The sequence below is a fragment of the Tachysurus fulvidraco genome, chromosome 9 (assembly GCF_022655615.1).
Source record: "Tachysurus fulvidraco isolate hzauxx_2018 chromosome 9, HZAU_PFXX_2.0, whole genome shotgun sequence".
In the NCBI taxonomy this organism is placed as follows: domain Eukaryota; kingdom Metazoa; phylum Chordata; class Actinopteri; order Siluriformes; family Bagridae; genus Tachysurus; species Tachysurus fulvidraco.
This window is the reverse complement of record NC_062526.1, coordinates 22,356,069-22,381,851: the sequence shown is the minus strand read 5'-3', so window position 1 is coordinate 22,381,851 and position 25,783 is coordinate 22,356,069. Positions and strand designations below refer to the sequence as shown.

Here is a 25,783-nt window from a genome sequence, read left to right as displayed (position 1 = left end):
GAGACTGCGAGAAGCAGCATGAGCGTGACCTACATATTGCAGATTCTGCACACACCCACACACAGCTGGTCCTAAAGAGTATTATCGTGCCTTCTGTGGCTAATCGCTCACGCTGAGCTGGAGCAGTACACAGATAATTAGATTAAGTCTGAAATATTCAGTCATTTAAACTTGATTCCGAAGCGAAACGGGAGATGAGACCGCGGAGACAAACGACAACACTGAGATCGGTTCTTATTTAAACCATCTACTGCAAAACACACACACACACACACACACACGTTCATATCATCCTTATAACTTCCTCCAGAGGCAGCCATTTTCTTCGGCCCCAACACATCCTCTAACATGATATATATATATATATATGTGTGCGTGTGTGTGTGTGTAAGTAAGAGTAGAAGGACTGCAATGGACTGCAATGCAGTGACTTAACACATATGATAACAGCCACAACGATATTAATATCTATGTCATTGAAAAAGACGAGTGCTGTCTGTTTTTCCCACTGGGACGGAAAAAAAAAGTTGCGATTGTGAGGAAAACTCGATGCGACAATCCAGTGTGTTTCTCCACATCACACCTAGTGTTTTAACACCTACTGAAGTGCAAATGCACAGTAATATCCACCGAATATGTCATATGACTATGAATGTGCTGAGAACATTTAAGTGACATTAAAAATCTTGGAAAAGGAAGAAGAGAAAGAGAAAGAAGAGGAAAAGGAAGAAGAAGTACAGCACAGTGAAATTTTTTATGCACATATCCCAGCTGTAGAGGTCAGACCACTGGGTCGGCCATAATACAGTGCCCTTGGAGCATGAAGGGTTAAGGGCAACACACTGCTGGCAGGTTTACCTACGGACGCAATTCGTCCTCTGCAAATGATCCAAAATGCAGCTTGTTTTTACCCTGCCTAAGTTCTCACACACCACCCCGCTGCTGTGGTCCCTCCACTGGCTTTCAAAACACTGATGCTTGCCTACAAAGGCAAAAACAAACCTGCCTCCTCTTACCTCAAAGCCCTCATCACTCCTCGCACTGCACCTCGCACCCTCAGATCTACCAGCACTGCTCGACTGGTCCCACCATCTCTCAGGGTAAAAGGTAAATATACTACAAGACTCTTTTCGGTTCTGGCACCGAGCTGGTGGAATGAACTCCCCCTAGGGGTCCGGACACCTGAGTCACTGGCTATCTTCAAACGACGGTTGTACTGTAGACCTACTTCTTCATGAAACACTTCACTTTACATTTACATCATTTGGCAGACGCCCTTATCCAGAGCGACTCACATTACCTCATTTTTTTTATACAGCTGATCAATTGAGGGTTAAGGGCCTTGCTCAGGGGCCCAACAGTTGCAGCTAGGTGGACCTGGGATCGAACTCACAACCTTCTGATTGGTAGTCCAACATTTTAACCACTAGGCTATCGCTCTGGATAAAGGCATCTGCTAAATGCTGTAAATGTAAGGGCCTTCCACAAGGGCCCAGCAGTGGCAGCTTTAACCCCCGAACCCTCCAATCAACAACCAAGAGCCTTGACTACCCGATCTACTGCTGCCCCATAATGTGGGTCATAATGAGGATAAATTCATTTAGAAGAATTGAGGTGAGATTACTGCCTCGTTGTGGTGGAGGAAAACAAGCAAGGAAGAAAGAATAAATAAAACAAAGGAACATAAGAAGGAAAAAGGCTGGAAAGACAGACAGACCGGAAGAAGGTTCCGTTTCAAATCTTCCACTAGTTTAGCCTCAGATGCCTGTTCTTGGCTGTCGAGGTGGAACCTGACGTGGTCTTGACTGTCGCTGTATCTCATCCACCTCACGCCTGGAAGCACCGTGTGCTCTGGGCTGCTTTCTGCTTACCACAGATTAGCTCTTTAAGTCACTCTAACCATCCTGTCAGGTTAAGCCATTTGTTTCAAACCTTTAATATTGATCATGCCAGAAGAATGACTGCTCACTGGATGGTCTTTATTTGTTCTTTAAAAAAAAAAAAAAAGTCTAGAAACCGTCGTGTGTGAAAATCCCAGCAGCCGCTAAAGCCGCCGCCGACGTCGTCAAAGTCCGATGTCTGACATGAACACGTGCTGCTGCCTTGTGATCAGCTGATTAGTGAATTGTGTGAATGTTTTACAGGGTTACAGATCCTCCTGTTTTAAAAGTGTCATCCTTCTCCTGTGCTTTCCCCCAAAATCCTGATCTCTACATTCCTGCTGACTCGACACGTGACCTTCAGCCCTCGTGTGGAAATTCAATTCGCTCCCTGGCCTACTTTCGCACGCGATAGCCAATCTACCTTAAAGACGTACGGCTTCGGTCAGGATGACTAATCTATCCCAGAGCAGGACGCGTTCCTCCGTTGCATCTCCTTCCCCCGTCCGTCCGCCTCCTACACTCGTTTATCTCCTTCCTCCTCTTCCTTGCTTCCTTTCCACATTTATTCTCAAATAAATAAATATATAAATAAATAAATAAATAAATAAATCAACATACGGATGCTTTAATGTTGCTCCCTCCCACATCATGCCCTGCCAAGCATTTCATCATTTTTATTAAGAGTGACTCACCGAGCACTTTAAAAGAGCGGAGATATTAAAGCAAATACTATTATGTAAGAAAAATGAAGAAAAAGAGAAAAAAAAAAAAGAAAAAAAAAGAGAGAGAAATAGGCGAAAGATAAGCCGCATTGCACACTTGTCTTTCCTCCTTTTTTTTTGGGATAGACGGTGGGAAAAAAGGGAGAAGAGAGAGAGAGAGAGAGAGAGAGAGAGAGAGAGAGAGAGAGAGAGAGAGATGTTTGGCAGCAGTGCAGTAGAATCTAATTATGTAAAAACCAATGCGGCTCAGTCCAGAAAAGCAGAGACAAAGAAAATCACACACACACACACACACACACACACACACACACACACACACACACACACACACCCCTCAGTCCATTAATCCCACTTCCTATAAAATGCACCGTTTTAAGAAATCCCCACTTCAGTGCTGATGATCAATAAGAAGCTTAAAGCATGCCCCCCCCCACCACCCATATACACACGCCACAATACAATTACACCTGAAATGCTGTGAGTTTTATTAATTTATTTTTTAATACCCAAATTGTTTTTTGGTCATCTCAATGAATTAAGTATCATCTCTTAATCCAACGCGTGTGTGTGTATGTGTGTACGCACGAGAGAGTGTGTGTGTGTGAGTGTGAGTGAGTATTAGTTAGTTAGCAACCTTTATTTAAACAGGATACAATGAATTAATAAATGAAATAAATAAATAAACAGCACTTGGTATGTTGTTCAATAATAAATAAATAAATAAATTTGTATGAGCATGAACCGCTTCAGGACAGGTCGTTATAGGAAAATTCATGTGAAATTCTGACATCTGTGAGTTCATATAATTCGCAAATCTGCATCACACTTTTGCTTCCAAGCATCTGAAACCGAGCTCCGTCTTAACGTTCACAGACGCTGCTGCTGCCTCAGCATTAAGCATCCGAAGAGCAAATTTATTCGACAAGTCGCCGCTTTAATATGATTGGCTCTTGAAATGAAACAATTTGCAATTTGCATGCTGTGTTTTCATTGGGTAAATGTTTACTCTGTGTACAGTTACATTGAACCACGTCCTCTAGTACTGTGTCCAACAAATCCCATACGGACAAAAGTAAAAAAAAATGTAAATAAATAAAGAAATATAAATATATTTTATCCCTATGTGAATATGAAAAATGACGTTAGCAAACGTGTCGATTCGTCGACAGCATGTCTGAACAACCACAATGCTGTAATATTATATGACAAAACAAACGGCGAACAGAGAAGCGTATAAAACCGTAGAGATGGCGAGTGATATTAAATAAATAAATTAATATTGAAGGAGGAATCTTAGATGAAACTCGAGAGCTCAAAAATGAAATAAATAAATAAATAAATAAATAAATAAATAAATAAATAAATAAAAATATCCGTCAGGGAAATTTGTCACACGTTTTTTGAACAAAAGGGAGAGATTTCGTTTAGTTTCAGTGTTATCTCAGGAAAAGGTCACGGACCGATTCCCGATTCACTATGACTTAGACTTGAAGATACTATAAGTATATTTCTTAGGTTCTGGACACATTGTGTGAATTTATCTCTTTTCAACAAATCCTGTCGCTAAATCCGTCATCCGTTCGGTGTGGAAGTGTGGAATTTTCTAGAAGGATAGAGTCAGGAACTAGAATGAGAGAAAAATGAGTGACGGATATATTCTCTGTGATGCACCGAGGAAGATGGGTAGAAGATGGTCTTTCTGTAGATGATTGACATATCGCTCTGCATTAGTTCTCCCTCCTTTGTGCCAGTGTCATTGTTGGAGTGAGGATGGGACACTGGGCAGTCTGCCTTTTCCCTGCTTGCCTTGATTAGATTCCTTCATAAATTGTACATCGGTGGTATGAGATGACACAAGAAGGAGAAGAGAGGCTCCGAGCGCAAAGAAAAAAAAAAGTTCTCCTCAGGATGTCGTTCATTCATATTCTGCTCTCTCCAAGGCAACTCGCTGCTGTGATGCTGGTCAATGAGCCTCCCCCACATCTTCCTGTCGCACACACACACACACACACACACTCACACACACACACACACACACACACACACACACACACACACACACACACACACACACACACACACACACACACACACACACACACTCACACACACACACACACACACACTCACACTCACACTCACACTCACACTGAGGTTGTCTCATAGGTCACTCTCTACATTTCTGAATGTTACGGTCTCATATAGCAACATCTCGACGGCATAATGATCCACAAAGGAATGTAAAGATGGGTGGAGAGATAATGGAGGTGGAGATGCTGCGTCGCTGGACACATTAGCGTCCACGTGCCTGCATGACCTTCTTCACAGCTCGATGCACCGGGGGACAATACGGCAAAGTTCGAGCAAATACGACGCTGATGGTGCGTTAACTCCTTACAAAGGGAGAATAATGGCATCTGAAAAGAAGAATAATGAGGGAGGAGGAATCTTTTACACCAACATCAACACAAACAGACTGTGTGTGTCTGACGACGCTGGCGAGGACAGTCCCACTGTTGGCATACAGAAGAAAAGCAGTTCCATATCACAATGCTGCACCATCATGCTTTACTATTAGACATGGTGTCATTCGGGTCTCGTCTTGTTTCTGCAACAAATCATTCCCAAAGATGTGGTCTGGTCTGAAATCCAGCATCATTTAAAAGGGAATTAAAAGCCAATTTAATTCAATTAGCTGATGAAATTGAGCAACTGAACAGACTGGATTCTTTTTTGCACATGGTGAAACTATTATAAGAATTGTACTCCAAAGGCTGGTTAAGTTACATATGCCCGCTTTCCACCAGAAAGAACCGGGTTCTGGTTCCTTTGACATGCAGAACAGTGCAGTAATGTTCTTTCAATCCTGCACGCATGATAGGATGTCAACGATGATGATCCTGTAGGGTGAACTTTAAGTAGTTCTTTCATCTATGAAGTCTTCAAGGGAGAGACAAGAGTCTGAAATAACACCACCTTGGCGTACAAGATAGAAGTATTTCCTTTTTTTTTTTTTTACCTCAGCGTCTCCTCACTTATCTGCTACAATTTGTATTAGCTACTTTCTGCCTGTCAGGGAAGTGGTTTTATCATTTTACAAATCAGCCTTGACTACAGACTCAGCATGAAAACGTGCTAATACAAAAACACACACACACACACACACACACACACACACACACACACACACACACACACACACACACACACACACACACACACACACAATCTAACCTGCCACTGATATTCGTCTCGGCAGACACACCCAGCACCGCACACAGCACGATGTAGCTTTATATCTTCATTTCTAACCGATCATGTCTCAGTTTTTTGTTTGGTCTTTTTACGGTTCAGTCGTACCTCCACGCTTCTAATCGATACTCACCGGAATGGCGAAATAATAAAATTTATTTACAGGGGCAATAAAACCCACAGCACACGTTGTAACCCGATGTGTACACTCGTTTCGATTGTCAGCAGAGGGAAAAGGGAGAGCTGTTGCAAGTTTAAACGATCGCTTGCTTATTTAAAAGTGTACAATGGATATGATATGATTTTTTTTTTTTTGGAAAAGGCACGAAAATGGCTAAATTGGAATTCCAAGCGTGACCATTTCTTCTTTTCGGACCCACCTGATCCGTTCTGATTCCTTATCCCTGGTTGGATTGTCTTCGACTTGGTGGTGCACTGTTGGTGCTGGGATTACTATGAATAGAACCACTTGAAGATTAATCACACAACTGCCCTTACATGGGTCAGCATCAACATTAGAAGACTTCAGCAGAAGGAATAAGTGTAAAGTGTTAGTTAGTTCCTCAGGAGCTCTTGGTTACACAATTCCACTCGACTATAAACTGTTACTATTAATTACTTTTAATGTCCAATTATATACATTGACATTATTTCCTGTCCAGTGTCACCCAAATGAGGATGAGGTTCACTTCCGAGTCTGGTTCCTCTTAAGGTTTCTTCCTCATATCATCTCAGGGAGTTTTACCTCACCGTCGTCACCTCAGGCTTGATCAATAAGGATAAATATTAGAAATAAAAAATAAATAGTTACCTCATTTTAAACTTTACAATTTTTATTTTGTTCTATCCTCCTGTAAAGCTGCTTTGAGACAGCGTCCATTTATGAAGGTGGTATACAAATAAATTGAACATGGTTGTTTCTACAAAGCAGAGCAAATCAGATTGGTTTCGAAGCAGGGATTTAGACTAAACATTATTCCTTTCTTTGTACAGCAGTCTTGTTTGCTCACGTATCGAAATTCTGATAAATTATGGTAGCTTGAATGGAAGAAACTGATTTGCTTGGTCAAACAAATTTGTCAAAATAGTTCAGGCATTGTTATGACTTCTAGGTCATATTATTTATGCCACATGCTTTTGTTTTGTCTCCTCCACTGTTCTGTCACTGGTCTGTCACTTGATTGTGTCAGCCTGTTCTGTGTTAGCTCGTTGATTTGTTTAAGGACGTTTTCACACCTGGATAGTTTTCCTCATGTGATTCGTTTAGATATGTACAAACACAACGATCGCACTCAGGGGGTTTTTACACCTGGTCACTTCATGCGTTTTCTGTGATCATATAGCTATCCGATCATGAAAAGACCAGGTCTAAATGCCCTCCGAAACAGTTTCGAGACGGATATAAATCCGATCGTTCAAACCCCTTCAGGAGGTGGTCTGGGAAGCATTTCAGATGAAACTGGACAGGTGTAAATGCATGTGGTTGTTCAAGCCACATACGTCAGCGCTATACTCCTCCCAAACAGAAGTACGTCACTCGCAGGTGACTAGCGAGTCGTGCATCGCACCAGAAACAAACATGTTTTCCCACCAGCGCTGGCTCCGATCTTTCACCCAGGTGTCTCGTTGGGTCTTAAAATGCACTGCTGCCACCAGCGAAAATGCAGCAAACAGTAAATGCTGTTTTTTGTAGCAACCGCATACACCAAAGCGTGTTCCATTTCAATGACCCCGGAAATGAGGTAAAATATATTTGCATATTGGGCGGGAGTAGAAAGATCAGATCGATATCCGATTCGCCAAGACGCATTTATGTGGCCTAATCTAAATGGAACAGTTTTAACAAATCAGATAGCTATCGGATCAGAGAAAACACATGAAGTGACCAGGTGTAAAAAGGCCCTCAGACCCGCGCTAACACAAGTGCAATAGAATCCAACAAACCGACCACTTTGAAATGACGTCTCTCTAAAACGGCTATCTGCCGAAACAGGTTGTTCTGATTAAACTATAAATCCTGCACAAACTGATAAATTAATAACAATTACAGCTAAACAGAAAGTCACACATTTGGTCGACAACACACCTTTAAGGAAGACCGCTATTAAAACCTGAAACCTACAGTAAACAGCTAGAGCTGACCGATGAGAGGACATGCATGAGATTTACATAAACACGTTTTGAAATCCAGTGTTGTAATGTAACGGAGTACAAATACCTCGTTACTGTACTTAAGTAGAAATTTCACGTATCTGTACTTTACTTCGCTATTTAAATTGATGTCAACTTTCACTTTTACTCCACTACATTTACTAGATAAAATGTACACTTTTACTCCGTTATATTCCCACTAAGCATCTTCGTTACTCGTTACTCCAAAATAAAATCAGAAGAAATGTGTGCGACTGCGATAAGGGAGGTTTGGCGAATAACTGCTCCTAAATTGCATCACGCAGCTCCGCACGCGCAACGGAGAAGCTCAGGTACGTGCAGCGTGCACGCGCAGTCAGAGCTGGAGGCGTTTATCTATAACATTAATCGGCGGAAAGCCGCAAATACGGCAACCAAAAGCAGTGAAATTTCACTGTTCTTATTACCAGAGTTGTAGCACAAACAACATATTAATGCAAACAATCCATTCAATATTAAATAAAAATAACATTTACTGATTTGGTCTTGTGAATATTTGTTTATTAATGACTTTCATCGGACACACTGTTTGTAGAGAATGCACACATACATGAACTGATTTGATTCAAGACTGGCATCATTACATCATGCATAAAATTTTGGTGTCCACTTTTGCCATTTAATAATACCAGAACTTTTGGCTTACTATGTAGTCGTATAATATATAATATAAAACTCTTCTTGTTTTAAATTCTCACTGAGGGCTAAAACCCCTAAAGATGAAACCCTAGAACCGCCCCTGGTCTTATGCCTACTGAAAATCACTGAAATTTTACTTTTTGCTTTTACTTCAAATACTTAAGTACATTAAATATCAGAAAATGATGTTTGATACTTAAGTACAGTAAATATCAGATACTTTAAGACTTCTACTTGAGTAATATTCTAAAAGGTGACTTTCACTTCTACCAAAGTCTTTTTCTAGTACGATACTTGTACTTTTACTCAAGTATTGCTTTCTAGTACTTTATACAACACTGTTGAAATCTCAGACCTACAAGATGTACAAAGTTGATTCTTCGTCTCTTATCTCTCATTCATGTCTACTCTGTGATTCTTCAGTGCTCGAGTGTCTAGAATCGTCTGATCGCTAATCTCTTTTCTCCATCTTTCAATTATAGATCATTTCATAGGTCGCCTTTCCATCTCTCGCGTATATCGAGACTATATAAACAAACGTGCTTTGAATCCGATACAAGAATCCTGACCTTTTATCTAATCCCTACGTTACGTTCAAACGTCTTTAACAGAGTAAAACACTGACATATTTTGTGCTCTCGTAACATACATCTATTCATTAGCCACAGGTCTTCATTCAAAGTCACTTGAGAAGCGACTAGGTGTTAAGGGTTAAAGGGTTAATTGCTTAAGGGTGTATCATTATCTCTGGGATCTTAAGAATCGGTATCTCAGAAACATAAACACTAAGCTACCAAGTACTGTAGAAGCTTTATCTTTTATCATAGCCATGTATAATTAGAAAACAAACATTTAGTGTAAACCTACAAAGAGTTTCAGAGCCCAGAGCGTATTCCAGGGGAATCGATGTACAAGGCAGGGAACGCTGAAAATCAACCTATTGTACATGCCATTGGACTGAGGAGGAAACCGGAGTACTCCAGGCCTTCTCAGCAGACACGAGAGCCCAACTAATGCTCACTAATGCTCTTGTGGTTTAAATCTTCCCTGAAGAGTGGAGGATCATATAGCAAATCTGTAATGGGCTGTTCAACAAGTAAATACGGACGTAACGATCAGCTGCTCACATACTTTCAGCTCTATACAGTGTAAAAGCTGATAGTTCAGTGATTTGCTCACTTTTCTGATCGTCGAGTGCTCGCACGACTATAGTGGTTAAAGATGGGAACTGCAACAAGCACAAATTGTATCAGAGCTTCATCGGGGCAGAAATCATGGCCCACACTTACTCTAGGACAATTTTCATTGGCAGAGAGCAGCAGTTCCATGGTAAATAGGGTGGAGTAGTTTTCAAGATACTCTGTGGAAACCAAGCTCGTTTTATTGCAAATTTATGAAAACGTTACACACCACTGCTCAAGATATCTGTACTTTTCTTACCTAAGCCTTATTGCATTCATTCATTCATTCATTCATTCATTTTCGACCGCTTATCCAAACTACCTCGTGTCACGGGGATAGTGCTATTCTCAGGCGTCATCGGGCATCAAGGCAGGATACACCCTGGATGGAGTGCCAACCCTTTGCAGGGCACACACACACACACTCTCATTCACTCACACACACACACTATGGACAATTTTCCAGAGATGCCAATCAACCTACCATGTATGTCTTTGGACCGGGGGAGGAAACCGGAGTACCCGGAGGAAACCCCCGAGGCACGGGGAGAACATGCAAACTACACACACACAAGGCGGAGGCGGGAATCGAACCCTCAACCCTGGAGGTGTGAGGCGAACGAGCTAACCACTAAGCCACCTTGCCCCAGCCTTATTGCAAACACCCTGAAATTCTTCTTAAATCGCTCCATCTGTCTTCGCTGGCTGAAGGTTGTGTTCATGTGCTTCAATTAGAATAGGGAGTTAGATGAACCATGAGCTGATACCTGAGCATCTGCTCATCTTTATATTCGTCTATTCATCAATCTATCTGTTCTTTGCTATATCAACCCACAATCCATTTATCAATTGAATTGGTCATTTATTATCCATCCATTTATCCATTCACGCATCCATCATCTGTCCATTGATATATCCAGCCATTGGATTTTCCATCCATCCATCCATCCATCCATCCATCCATCCAGTTTCCATCTGCTCATTTATATATACATCTATTCATCAATCCAACAGTCCCTTGATCCATCCATCCCATCTATTAAACTATCCATTCATTATCCATCCATTTATCTGTCTAGGAATACATCCATCTTTCCATTCATCCATCATCTGTCCATTGATATATCCTTCAATTCCTCTGTCTGTACCATCCTTCCTTTTATCTATCTATCCATCATTCAATCTATCCATCCATTAATTCCCCATCCATCTCAGGTGTCTGATCCCCTACATCCCATATTCACATATTGCTAACTTCTTCTCTTCAGAGAGCTGCACTCCATCCCATAAAAACTAGAGAATACCGAGTCAATGATTAGCACTGACGTGTCAGTGCAGACCTATCATCCATCCATCCATCCATCTTCTACCGCTTCATCCTCAAACATGCAGTTTGCTGCAGCAGCAATCTGTACACGTCACACATAGACGCTAAGAAGACCAGCTTCAAGGGACACGTCAGAGCGTTCGTGACATCATATGAAAAACAAATGACGTCAAGTTTCAAACCTCTCAGTAATTGAGGTTGTTGGAGACTGAGGTTGTATTCATGAAAACTAAGACTGTCGTGACACAAACCGGCATTTCGTCATGTAACGGAAAAAAAAGAAACGATCATTATAGAAAAGATACTCCTACTGTAGTGTTACACAAGCTAACACACACACACACACACACACACACACACACACACACACACACACACACACACACACATACACTCAAACCGAAGGTTGTTGCCCTACTTATTTAGACATATGAAACTAATAAAATTATACTCAACACACACACACACACACACACAGGATTCTGTAGAGAGACGGAGTGTAACTGATGGAATTAATACCAATTAGGTATAAATTATAACCACCTGCCTATTATTGTGTAGTTACCCCTTGTGCCCTTAAACCTGCTGTGACCCCTCGAGGCGTGGACTCCACAAGACCTCTGATGTTGTGCTGATGAATCTGGCACCGAGACATTAGCAGCAGATCATTTAAGTCCTGTAAGCAGGAGTTGGTGCCTCCGTGGATCTGACATGTTTGTCCAGCACATCCCACTGACGCTCAACTGGATTGAGATCTGAGGAATTTGGAGGTCGAGTCAACACCATGAACTCTTTGTTCCTTATTTCATTCCTGAGCAATTTCTGCACTGAAGCATGGAGGATTATCCTGCTGAAAGAAGACCGTTGCCATGAAGGGGAGAAGTCGGACTGCAACAATGTTTAGGTAGGTGATATGTGTCAAAGTTACATCCACATGAATGTTAGGAACCAAGAATTCCCAGCAGAACATCACAGCCCAGAGCATGTGCACATCTCAGACCAGACCTTCCATTGCTCCATGGTCTAGTAGTGATGCTCCCATCTCCAATGCAGGTGCATTCAGTGGTGTACAAGAGCCTGGAAACTGTGAGGCTCTGTGTGTTCTGACAACAGTAGCTTCATTCATTCATTTTCTACCGCTTATCCGAACTACCTCGGGTCACGGGGAGCCTGTGCCTATCTCAGGCGTCATCGGGCATCAAGGCAGGATACACCCTGGACGGAGTGCCAACCCATCGCAGGGCACACACACACACTCATTTACTCATGCAATCACACACTACGGACAATTTTCCAGAGATGCCAATCAACCTACCATGCATGTCTTTGGACCGGGGGAGGAAACCGGAGTACCCGGAGGAAACCCCCGAGGCACGGGGAGAACATGTAAACTCCACACACACACAAGGCGGAGGCGGGAATCGAACCCACTAACCACTAAGCCACCGTGTCCCCCTTTGACAACAGTAGCTCTTCAGTGTAATTGAAACAGACAGGAAAAACTTTACTCCTCACTCGCATCAATAAGCCTTGACTGGTCATGACAAGTGTGAACCACTTCATACTGGGAAAACCCTAACTGACCCGACCTGCCGTTTTAGAGATGTTCTGATGGCATTATAAGTATTCACGCCGTCAGAGTAAACAGTGTGTTTTGGCTCATTGTTCTGTTTTTAATGGGAAAAAAAAACGAGAGCCAAGACTGGAATGAAATCATGTAATATTTCTAACTACGTTAATAACTTTCTAACAAGCATTACAGTTAAAAGATCTGTGAAAACCAAAACATTATTGTGTACAAAATCTATAAAAGCTCTTTCTTGATATTATACCCATAAAACAAAATATGCTCTGTAGAGCAATATGTGTAATTTGCCGACACATAAAAAAATAAAGCTAAGTAAAGACAAGGCTTTCTAGCATACCAGGTTTTTCCTAGCATGCATAAAGAAAGCGGGTGTCGGTTTATCACCCGGGCATGGTCGAAGCAGCCCACAGAGATCCAGCTGCGTGACTCGCTCATTAAACCCTACTGTGCCCTTTCAAAAAGCCTGGCTGCCATTTTGGATGTGCTGTGAATGGCCCGATTCTGGCCACACAAAGCTGGCAGGCGCCAGAGGCTCTTCCAGGCCACCGTGGTGCTCGATGCCAGTAGCGGTGCCAACGGCACAGTGCGCCAGTCAGACTACTGGGGCAAGATGAGGGCGGCAATACTGAACTATGTGATTGAGAATGCTTCTATTGAAACACACCACTGTGTGTCTTTCAAAAGTACAAACAAACACACAGCACTCGGGTTTAGAAAAGCCCACACAGGCCAGTGAATCATAGCGTTTAAAAAAAGAAGGGGGGGAAGCGGGAGTTCATTCTGCAAAAAAAAACAAACAATGCTTTGTCTTTAAAATCCAGCTTTATGCAAAGGCCGAGGTCAAATGGTGCGAGTGTGTTAATGGCTCTTTAACGTTAATCGATCCTGAGGTTCAACACTGCAAACATGACATCTAAGATAAGCTTTTCTTTAATTCACCTTTTATTTTATTTTTTTATTTCTCATAATGAGATTATTGTATTAAAATCTAAGACTGTTAAAACTATTCCTAAGAAATATTTACTATTTTTAATATTTACTCATTTCAAGCAAATTTCATAGCTTTTCTGGAAGACTTTTTCAAAATTGAAATGAACATCTAGATACTTAGTAGAAGAGCCTGGGTTAGGGAGTTGTGTCCGGTTGAGAGTGAGTGAGTGAAGGAGTGTATGTATGTGTGAGTGAGTGAGTGAGTGAGTGAGTGAGTGAGTGAGTGTCTGGTTGTGAGTGAAAGAGAAAGCGAGAGAGAGTGTGTGTGTCTGGTTGAGAATGTGAGAGAGAGAGAGAGAGAAAGATAAATTGTGTGTGTGTGTGGTTGAGAGTAAGTAAAAGAAGGAGTATGTGTGTGAGAGGGTATGTGTGTGTGTGTGTGTGTGTGTGTGTGTGTGTGTGTGTGTGTGTGTGTGTGAGAGAGAGAGAGAGATAGAGAGAGATAGTGTGTGTGTGTGTGTGTGTGTGTGTGTGTGTGTGTGTATGTGAGAGAGATAGAGAGAGAGAAAAAGTGTGTGTGTGTGTGTGTGTGTGTGTGTGTGTGTGTGTGTGTGTGTGTATGTGAGAGAGATAGAGAGAGAGAAAAAGTGTGTGTGTGTGTGTGTGTGTGTGTGTGTGTGTGTGTGTGTGTGTGTGTGTGTGTGTGTGTGTGTGTGTGTTTGTGTGTGTGTGTGTGTGTGTGTGTGAGAGAACATAGGTGTGTTCAGTATTTGGGTGACTGTGTACATGTAAGTGAATGTGGACCACGGTGGTCACGCATGGTGTGATTCGGTTCATGTATTACAGATTATGACAACAGATAACGAAGATACTTTTATTTCCAAAGCTATAAAAAACTCTACAGTTTGTAGCGTTGACACAGAAGGGTGTGCACCACAAACAAAAAGTAATAATAATCTAATGATGGTGCTTAAAGCCTTAAAGTGTTCAGAGAGCAATCGCCAGACTGGTTCAAGCTCGAATAACCAGTCTTTAAGAAGCCCTTGTTTGTCACATCTACATTACAGCACAGTGAAATTATTTTCTCCTCATATCACAAGGTTAGAGTTTGGGGTCAGAGCACAGGGTCAGCCATGATACAGGAGCAGAGCGAGTTAGGGGCCTTGCTCAGGGGCCCCAACACTGGCAGCTTGGCAATGCTGGTGCTTGAACCCTGATCGTCAAATCAACAACCCAGAGCCTTAACTGCTTGAGCCACCACATGGTGAGCAGAAAAGGGACTCAAACCTCAAAACACATCAAACTTATTGGCTACAATAACAGAAGACCACATAAGGTTTCATTCATGTTTCGCCAAGATCAAGCATCCGAAGCTACAGTGGGCCGAGAATCAGTGTAACTGGAAAACCGCTAAAAGATTGGGGGGAAAAGTCCAGGTTATATTTCATCATGTCCTTGTTGGCCTGTTTGGCAGAATTCACCTGCAGTGACATGGATGTGATGTAACACAATGGTCCACTTACCTTATCTTATATAACTAGCACTAACACACTAACAAGCGTTTACCTACTGATACACACCAGTCAGCATCCCACACTTGATGGTTTTGTCATTATCACAAGCTTAGGGAGTTATTATTCTGATTAATGAGCGCACGGCTAACAGAGAAAACACTTCATCCCCCGAGAGGTGGACATATCCAGTGCGACGGGACTTGGCCAGCCCACACATGATCGACTCTATAATCGGCACACGGATTGCCACTTATTCTCGGTTCCACTATAGTAATTATTATTATTTTTTTTTGTTATTAGCCTTTTCTTTAGCTCTTAGCTCATTCCAGTCTTGCTGTCCTAAAGGGACCAGAAATCTTATCAGTTATCAATCTTTAAAACAAAATATTTCTTCCTAATATTTCTTGTTGCCTTCTTGTCTCCCGTAACAGGGTGCTTTTACTATTAGATGTATGAGAGAAAAATGTTTTCTAATCAGAATAGAGCTTTACACGAACCGGCTCCGGGCGGCTGGAGTAAAAAAATATCACAAGGATAGTCGATTTTTTCCTTGGGGGCTTATGATTACTTATTTCTTTTTATCTGCACCATTTTATTGCTTTTCTGACATGGAGTTGTTGTTTTTTTTTTGGCTGGGTGGCATAACAATTTGCCCCCAGAGAAGCATGTTAACCACCTAATGCCTGCAGTGTGTGTAAGTAGGAGTGTCACTCTGTGAGAAATAATGTACCTTATTATACACTGTATGTCTTTTTAACATCCATGTAAAGCTTTTTTCCTGGTTTACCCCCGCTGTATCTCAGCCCTTGTTGTGTCCGTAGAATCTTTATTTCTGTACTTTGCGTCATAACCCTGCATTAACGCTACACATGGTACAGGTTATACAGGTTTGTTAATCCAGCGATACTTGACCTTGAATGTTATTTAGATGACTGGCCTTAATTGCATAATACAGCGATAATTAGATACTATTATAAAATAATGGGTGGCTAATGTCAGAAATAAATTCATAAAGATAAATATACTATATATGTAGGGGTGGGGGTCGGGTCAGCCTAGGGCTGGGTGATAAAACGATAACGATATGTATTGCGATAGACACGTGATCGATATCAATAAAAAAACGTGTTCGATAAAACGTTCGATATTTTTTATACTCCGTCGGAAAAAGGAGAGGTTGCGAAGCAAGTTTGGGTGCATTAACAAATGCACGCTAACACGCTACACGCTAACAGCCAATCATGTAACAGTATCATGTTTGGTTGCACCATATCGCTGTCTCATGCTATTCTGCTGGATTCCTCTTCAGTACCCGGCGACTGAAAAGCAGAAAATGAGCTGCAGCGAGCGAGGAAATTGTAAATAAAAGAGGAAAAGTCAGCTCGCCAGTATGGCAGTTTTTTGGATATTATAAGTCTGACCGTAGTCACCAGAAGGTGAACAGCTAGTGAACTTCTTCGCACTAAACGTGCACAAAATTTTTCAGGTTTCTCTACGTTTATATTTAACACTTTGCACTGTTTTATTACGCTTTATCAAGCATTTATTACATTTTCTTTCATTTTGCACCTTAAATGTTAAGAGATAATCGTTAAGTGTACATTGTGACTTTAGACGTATGTTTACATTTTAATTATTTGAGTTTTCAAATAATGTTGTTGACATTTCTGTCTTAATAACTGAGAGGATTATGATCAGAGGAAGGTTAAGTTTATAATAAAAATGTTTAAATGTAATATATTTTGTCTCCTGCTTTTTCTCCTTATTTTAAATGGGTTATAAAAAAATATCAACAATTATCGATATCGGCCGATATGAAACACTGATATCGTGATACAGTTTACAGCCATATCGCCCAGCCCTAGGTCAGCCAGATTGACACCAGAGTGTATCGGAGACAGCAGAGTCTATCCTATCTGGTGTTTCCGATATATCTCCTGTCTATAGCTATACAAACAGAACACACAGCTCACTCAGCTTAAGTATATATACACAACAAGGTGTTGGGCTACTGATCGGAAGGTCATCGGTTCGAACCCCAGGTCCACCAAGCTGCCACTGCTGGCCCTGAGCAAGGCCCTTAACCCTCAGTTGCACTCTGGCCGTAAATATATATATCTATATACACAAACAGTACATACAGTATGTATGATGAAAGATCATTGCATTAATCAGTTCATGGAAGTGAAGAGTATGAAATATGAAGCTTGTTTCCAGTGAAGTATAACTAAATATTACACATTACACATCTAAGACAAAGATATAATGCAATATATAATGCACGAATCTTGCTAACTCATCACTTCCTCCTGTTGGTCCTTCTGCTTCTTTCTTTCTCTTCTTTACTTCTAAATAATTTGGTATGGCATGCACAAAGCCACAAAAAAAAAAAAGAAAAGAAAAATCACACATTGAGCAGCTGATATAAGCATCATACAAGCATAAGAGGGTCATTAATAGTCTAATAGAGCTTGGTGCATCTCTTCATCTCCATCTGCTACAGATGCCTCATGCTCTCATCTTGACTGTTCTTTTTATTTATGACTGCCCAAGGGGTTTCTGAAGCTATGCTATGTGATGGTTTTAATACCTGTAGCAACTTCTATGCTATTACCTTTTATCGATCGGACTCGCATCAGCCACTGGCCTAGAACGTTCTGTTCTTGTTCGTTATTCCTTCACAAATATTTGGTCAAGATGGCAGCCCTATTATCCTTCTACTACCATTACGTTTCTATTGATCTGGCGGTCTTTGCTTGCAGCTGGCTTCACCCCAATTATTCTTCTATTGGCGTATTTCAGGATGGATTGAAAGCCTTTCCTAACTCAGGTGGACCGTTCGTTGTTCTGTAATCGCTAACACGTGGCTCAATTTTTCCTTCAAAGAACCTTGTTATGATATAAGCCTGTTGTGTATAGTGAGAAGACTCATCACAATGTGTTCATAGGACAGGAACCTGACAGTCGAACCTTCAGAGCTTCTCCGCAGCAGCTGTCATGCCCAGATGATTCGAGTCCAGTGATGAGCCACGCAAGCAGCCCAGGGGGCAGCTGGGAAAAGTGTTTATGTAACACATCAGCTCAGCTGGAGGATCTGGGCGGCCATCTTTAGTGCTCGGGTGTGAAAGAGGTGACAGTTTAACCTTGAGTGTTCACTGTGATGGAAATCATGTCAAATGCAAAATAAGTGGAGGTATACAAGATCAAAATGAGTTTTTTGTTTCTGCCATAAGATTAGATTCCATCTCAAAGAGACTTCCGGAAGAGCGAACAAAGCTTGCTGTGTGTTTGTATAACTGCACATTACACACTAATATATATACACATAACATTTAGCAGACACTCTTATTCCAGGGCGACTTACATTTTATTTCAAATTATACAACTGAGCAACAAGAGCCTTGCTCAGGTGTCCAGCAGTGGCGGCATTCACTAAATTCCAGGGGTTTCGTTACCACGACGTAAAGTGGGCGTGTTTACGGAAGTCTTGGAAAAACACCCTCTTTTTAAAAAAAAACAAAAAAAAAACAGCATACCATGGAGGACAAAACAGTCATACAGGTAGATTAATTTTAGAAAACAAATAAAGAACCAAAAACTACGGTTATGGTTAGGGTTAGATTATCAAATAGGCCACGCCTACCCGATGATGCAATACGCTGTTCTGAAATCCCTGGGAATAAGTGCCTGCCCAGCAGTGGCAGTCTGGTGGACCTTTGACCTAATGACCTTCTGATCAGTAATCCAATGCCTTAACCACTAGGCTACCAAATCCTATATATAATATTGATTAAAAGGTGGAAAAGCTAATTTAGGGGTTAATAACATGACACAGACTCTTTCTGTCTTACATATTTCTTGCCTTAATTTTTTAAACCCATAATACAGTATAGTATTATACAGTATAGTATTATACAGTATAGTATTATACAGTATAGTATTATACAGTATAGTATTATACCGTCCTTGTCATTGAAAGTCAAAATATAATGTGGTGCAACCGTTCTAAGCGTTAGAAAAAGAAAACGAACAACCTTGTCTGGAATTGTTCTGATTTTTCTTTTACATTCAATCTTTTTACACAATTGTATCCACAAGTGTGTTTTGCATGTTACTGACCAAAGCATTGGCAAATCCCCCCCCCCCCCATAACCCATATCATCTGGTAAAACCATCAAGAAAAGTCTCTCGTGAGGCTTTTATATTTGTATATTGGAAATCTTTTAACGAAGGACACGGGTTTACGGAAATATATACAATTACAGAATAGAAATTAGAAATTTTAATTTTTCCTTAGATCAGCAAACCAGAGGAGGTGATGGTGAGGAAAAAAACACCCTGAAACGATATGAGGAAGAAACCTTGAAATGTCAGGTAGTCCATCGTCATCTGGGTGACATCGGATAACGTGATTATGAACAATTTCTTTTCTATTAACGTGGACAAAAAAGTGCAATTCTGTAAAAAGGTTTGAAACTTTTGGTTGTCATAAACGTGTGTCATGTGGTATGACCTAAAAAAATAAAAAAATAAAAGAGTAAAAATGAAATGACATTTGTACATTTCAATATGTGTGATGTACAGTTTAATGTGCTTTCGTGGGATGAAGACTGGTTTTATCTCAGTGGCCGATTTCATGCCTGTTAAAAGTGCAACAGACAGACTCTTAAAAAAGCATTTTTCATAGAATGAAAAAAGGTATTAAACTGCACCCCTGAGGATTACCCCATTACAGACAAAATGGTACCGGTGCAGTTTAGTATCTTTTCTACTTTGAGTGTATACAGGCAACTCAAATTAGATCATCAACACCTACAATTTCTCAGAATAGCTGACTGCCGTAACTGCCACAACACAAGAACGCATCTGTTATTGACTCTCCAGAGCCTTTCATCCCCAAGCTATTTCTCTCCAAATAAAACGAAATGCCTCCTCCAGCTTCCTTCCCTCTCTCTCTCTCTCTCTCTTTTTCCTCCCTTTCCAGTCCTTGCGATTCAAAAATGAACCTTAAAAATAAAATCCTTTAAAATCCTGCCAACACCAGTGGAGAAGAGTGAGAGGAAACGACCTCCTCCACTCCAGTAATTTATTCATTTGTCTATAAACCCCAACAACCAACACCTACAGCAAGGACCTAAATACAGAGTTTCTGCTGTAAAACTCCGAATCGATACCGACGGCAAGCGTTCCGTGGACCTTCGCTAACGCCGTGTTTCGTTTCATTGCCTCTGGATCCTGTATCGATTTCTCAGTTTCTTCATTAAAACTCGTCTTCCTTCACTTGTAGCGCTATACGTCAAGCCCCACGCTTGATCGATCATCATTTATAATTAAGCTATAGCAAAAAGTTTTTAAAACTGTTTAATCAATTACTCACTCCAGAAAACACTGACGGCTTGTTTACGGGTCGGTTTATAGCTCTGTAGAAATTCTCGCTGGGCCGGTTTATGTTTAAAAACTTTCTCTTTCAAATGCAAAGCAGCTCTATGCAAATCTAAACCAGCTCCATGCTGCACTGTACAATTAGAGACTCATCCCGATAGCAGATATCTAGATACAGTACGAACTCTAAAATGGTGCAGGAACGTACGGTATGTAAGTAGGGGAGAATGCTTGTAAATAATTTGCTAATTTACAGCTTCATCCACCTTAGACATTTAAGAGAAGAGACTGGAGAGCTGCTAAAGCACCTAAACGCTTCGTCATCTGGATCACATCAGTCGTTACCCGTTTGGATTCAGGGCTTTCACAAGCGCAAAAGAAAAACAGCCTATTTTTGTGCCCCCAGCAATGACACTTTGCATGCCATGGGGAAAAAATGACTAGCAGCCGCTTTATGCTCATATATAAACAAGCCTCCTTACGCAAAGAAATAACAATAAAACATGAGAAAGATCGCAAAAGCTGTCACCTAAATGTCCTCATACAGGCATACAGGAACATTTGAATATTTAAAAACCATCTATAGCTTTGTTCCAGGAGCTGTTTCTACTGTGTGTTGTTTTGCCCGATGTTGAGAAACCAACATGCTAAAAGTAGAAGCAAGGTCCTGCTGCTGCCGCCGCCGCTGGAACACGACTGCGGTTATGGCTATCAATCGCAAGAAACTGTGTCTGTCTAGTCGCCACCTGTTCAGCTTTGTATAAAAAGGAATCTACTACACACACACACACACACACACACACACACACACACACACACACACACACACACACACACACACACACACACACACACACACACACACACACACACACACACACACACACACACACACACACACACACACACACACACACACACCCTGGCAGTGTAAGAGGACACCGTGTTCACCTCTGGGGAAAAATTCCACCCCGAGTCAAAATATCCACAAAGTCCTGACTGAAAAATAAAGGGACTTCACTAGCTGGCTGCAAAGGATTTGAATAATAGAATTCTATACAACTATACAAGTACAAAAGAACTTAACTACAGACTTAACTAGCTGTATTAAAAAGGGAATTAAACTACTAACTAGCCACCAGGTCTGCAAATTATGGACTTCAGAGAGAAAATCGGAGGGATTCGTCTAGCTGTATTTAAAAAAAAAAAAAAAAAATGAGGGGATTTAACTAGTTGCCTGCAAACTAAACAGACTTCATTATCTGACTGCAAAAAGAGAAATCAAGTGGCTGTGTTAACAAGGGGACTAAGCTAGTTGTGTCCATGTTTTGTATACAGCTAATTGATTGAAAACAAGGGGAACTTGACCAGTTGACTGCAAAAAAAGGGACTTAACTAATTAATTGAAAAACAAGAGGACTCAGCTAGCTTAACAAGGGTACGTAACTAGCTGACTGCAAATCAAGCTGACTTAACTAGCTGCCTGGAAATTAGAGACCCATGTAGGTAACTGAATATTTAGGGAACTTAACCAGTTGACTGCAAATCAAAGGAACTCAACTACCAACTAACCAAAGGGCCTTTTTACACCTGGTCACTTCATGTGTTGTCTCTAATCCGATAGCTATCTGATTTGTTAAAACTGTTCCATTTACATTAGGACACATAAATGCGTCTTGGCGAATCGGATATCGATCTGATCTTTCTACTCCCGCCCAATATGCAAATATGTTTTACCTCATTTCCGGGGTAATTGAAATGGAACACGCTTTGGTGTATGCGGTTGCTACAAAAAACAGCATTTACTGTTTGTTGCATTTTCGCTGGCGACAGCAGTGCATTTTAAGACCCAACGAGACCCCTGGGTGAAAGCTCTGGTGGGAAAACATATTTATTTCTGGCGCGATGCACGACTCGCGAGTCACCCGCGAGTGACGTACTTCCGTTTGGGAGAAGTATAGCGCTGACGTATGTGGCTTGAACAACCACATGCATTTACACCTGTCCAGTTTCATCTGAAATGCGTCCCAAACCACCTCCTGAAGGGGTTAGAGCGATCGAATTTATATCCGTCTCGAAACCGTTTCGGGGGGCATTTAGACCTGGTCTTTTTACCATCAGATAGCTATCGGATCACAGAAAACGCATGAAGTGACCAGGTGTAAAAACCCCAAGATAAAACACTGGGACTTAACTAGCTGACTGCGAATCAAATCGAGTTGACTAGATGACCAACAAAACAAGAATAACAAGAGGTCTCACTATAAGAAAATGCGAAACTTAACTAACTGACTGTAAAACAATGGAACTCAACTAGCAGACTAAACAAATACAAACCCCAACAAAAAAATAAAAAATTCAATTGAAATCAAAAACAAATCCTTCTGTTCCATAGATGCTGCGGAATGGATACATTTCCATTTACCTGAACATGTTTTAAGTGTTTTTTATCTTTACAGATTTTGTAATGTAGCTGATTTTTTTCCTCACACGATAATTTGCCGTTATTTAGCTACAGTATTCACGGACTGTTGGAAAAAAACGAATATTTCAAGCTACGCGATTGACCTTGTAATACGAAACAATACAAACGGTGTCCAAAATTGGACGTGGGTTTGTTCTCCTGATGAATCTTGTACACAACGTTTCTGCCTTGGGTTGAGACGTGCCTTATTACCGCAGAGCTCGATTTGCATGGCTAAACAATTTCTGGTGACAGGCAGCTGATAAAGGCTGTGAGCTTCCTTCCTTACTTTTACACACAACCTCCTGATACTGTACGTACTACAGGCTTTCACCAAAAACACTGCTAGATATGGTGGACGTGGGCATCGGTATATAAATATCTAAAGTGTTTCTAAAGTCACTTTACTCGACTCCCCCACACCAAGCCTGATCCTGCTTAAAAGAGAGAAAGAAAGAGAGAGCGAGATTGAATGAGTCGACTGGCTCTCTGCATGACTGCAGAAACAACCTTCAGGCGTTTCGACTTTTAATAAGTCACATCGAGGTGCAGGGGTTTAGAACACTCAATTAACTTCAACTGATGTTTGAAAAAGAGAGAAAAAAAAGAAGAAGGGAAAAACGATTTACAGTCGAGAGCGAGTGAACGAGAGCAGGAAGAAGGGTTGAGGAAAACAAGAAAATAAACATTAGAGATTGCGGTATGAAAATATAATAGGCGTGAGACAAAAAGATTGTGGTACGTAAAAATATATACCTTGATGGCGATGATCGACATTTAAGAACGAAGTATTAAAAGGAAATGATTTGAGCTTCTATGGAAGTTCTAGATCTTTAAGCACATTATTAAAGATATAGAGTAAAGCTAATAGGAAACGTATTTAAGAACAGACGCTGATTCTTTTATCCAATTAGCCAATCATGAGGCAGCAGAGTGATTCAAGATTAAAATCTAGATTACAAGCTTAACTTGAAAAAATCTGAACAATCTGAACTCAGAGACTCGTATAGATGAGCTGGTTTGTATTTCACAAACTGCTAATGTGGGATTTTTACACAGTCAGTAGAGACTGGCTTGAAAGACAAAACAACATAGAACGGATGGCATGAAGGTTACGGTACACAGGATCTAATTGTGGTGAGCAGAAAAGCATCTTAAAATCAGACACCATGCCAAACTTTGAAACAGACGAGCTATGACATCAGAGCCTGTGCCTATCTCGGGCGTCATCGGGCATCAAGGCAGGATACACCCTGGACAGAGTGCCAACCCATCGCAGGGCACACACACACTCTCATTCACTCACTCACTCACACACACTACGGACAATTTTCCAGAGATGCCAATCAACCTACCATGCATGTCTTTGGCCCGGGGGAGGAAACCGGAGTACCCGGAGGAAACCCCCGAGGCATGGGGAGAACATGCAAACTCCACACACACAAGATGGAGGCGGGAATCGAACCCACAACAAACGTGAGGCAAACGTGCTAACCACTAAGCCACCGTGCCACCCGGCTTATAGTTTTGTTTAATAATAATAATTAAAAAAAGTGTTAGCTTTCCACTCAGACGATAGTTCATAGTGCGTACTTGTAGGTGTGTAGTACATAATTTACGACACAGCTCAAGTGATATTTATGGTCCAGATTTAAAATCCAACCAAGGAAAACTATACGTCCCAGTATTTTAGGATATTTAGGATTTCTGGTATACCCTGAATACCCTGGAATTTGAGAGCTCCTAACACACTTGCCTTACTCTGGGACACTTAGCATTCTCCAATAACCTGCAGTCGTCTGAGCATAAATGCTAGTCAATACTTTAGGTCATGTATCCTCAGGTCTTGTGGTATGTTTGGGAAACAACATGAAATAATTATTCTTCCGGCATTCGGTGATCAGGAGCATTCGCTACAATGTTAGACAAAATATTGCCTATACAGTAATCCCTCGCCACTTCGCTGTTCAAATTTTGTGGTTCAAGTTTCGCGGAATCAGTGCATTGCTGATTTTTAAAAAATATTCATCAAAAAATAAAAATAAAGACGGTTTCCCAGGATGCCCGACAAAGAGAGAAACTCTCTCAGAGGCTTTGTACATGCCCACGGGCACTCAGACAAGGCACATGATTGGTTCCCGGCTCAAGATCTGAGCTGATTGGCTGCGCATCATCGCATCGTCTCCCAGCTTCTTCCCTTGTTGTATCTCGCCACTCTCGTTCACGCTGTCAACTGTGTCTCGCGTATTGTGTTCGAAATTAACTTCTCCTTACAATGCCTCCTAAGCACCATGCCCCTGCGAAAGATTCCTCTAGTGAGCCCAAGAGGAAGAGGAAGATGATGACCATCAGTGAAAAGGTCAAACTTAGGGCCAATCCTACTTCGCGGATTTTCACCTATCGCGAGGGGTTCCCCATTAACCGCGATAAACGAGGGATCACTGTACTGGTATTATGGGACTTATTTGTGTTTCAGTCCTGATCACATCGTTAGCTCATTTTAACAGTAATCCAACGGTTACTCGGTCTAGTCTTCTAAGATACATTTTTACAGTTATAGTATTCATTTCTAGTTTTTTTTTCCTTTTAATTTGGACATATATTTCATATAGCACATGTTCAATTCCGTTCAATTCAATCTATTTGTCTTGAGCTTTTAACAAGTGACATTGTCTCAAAGCAGCTTTACAGAAGTATTGAAACAGACTAAA

The 25,783-nt window shown here is 41.2% G+C and overlaps 1 protein-coding gene across 5 annotated transcripts in view; it reads right to left on the bottom strand.

The window, feature by feature from the left end:
* wasf1 (WASP family member 1) overlaps window positions 1-25,783 on the bottom strand; it is a 70,337-nt gene that overhangs the window by 39,204 nt on the left and 5,350 nt on the right. Inside the window, exon 1 of one of the 5 annotated variants that reach the window (XM_047818451.1) lies at window positions 1,718-1,934. The exons of the other annotated variants lie outside the window; for them this stretch is intronic. The gene's annotated coding sequence lies outside the window, so the exon portion shown is untranslated. Of the gene's footprint in view, window positions 1-1,717; window positions 1,935-25,783 lie in introns of those variants that run through there. 5 annotated transcript variants of the gene reach the window in all.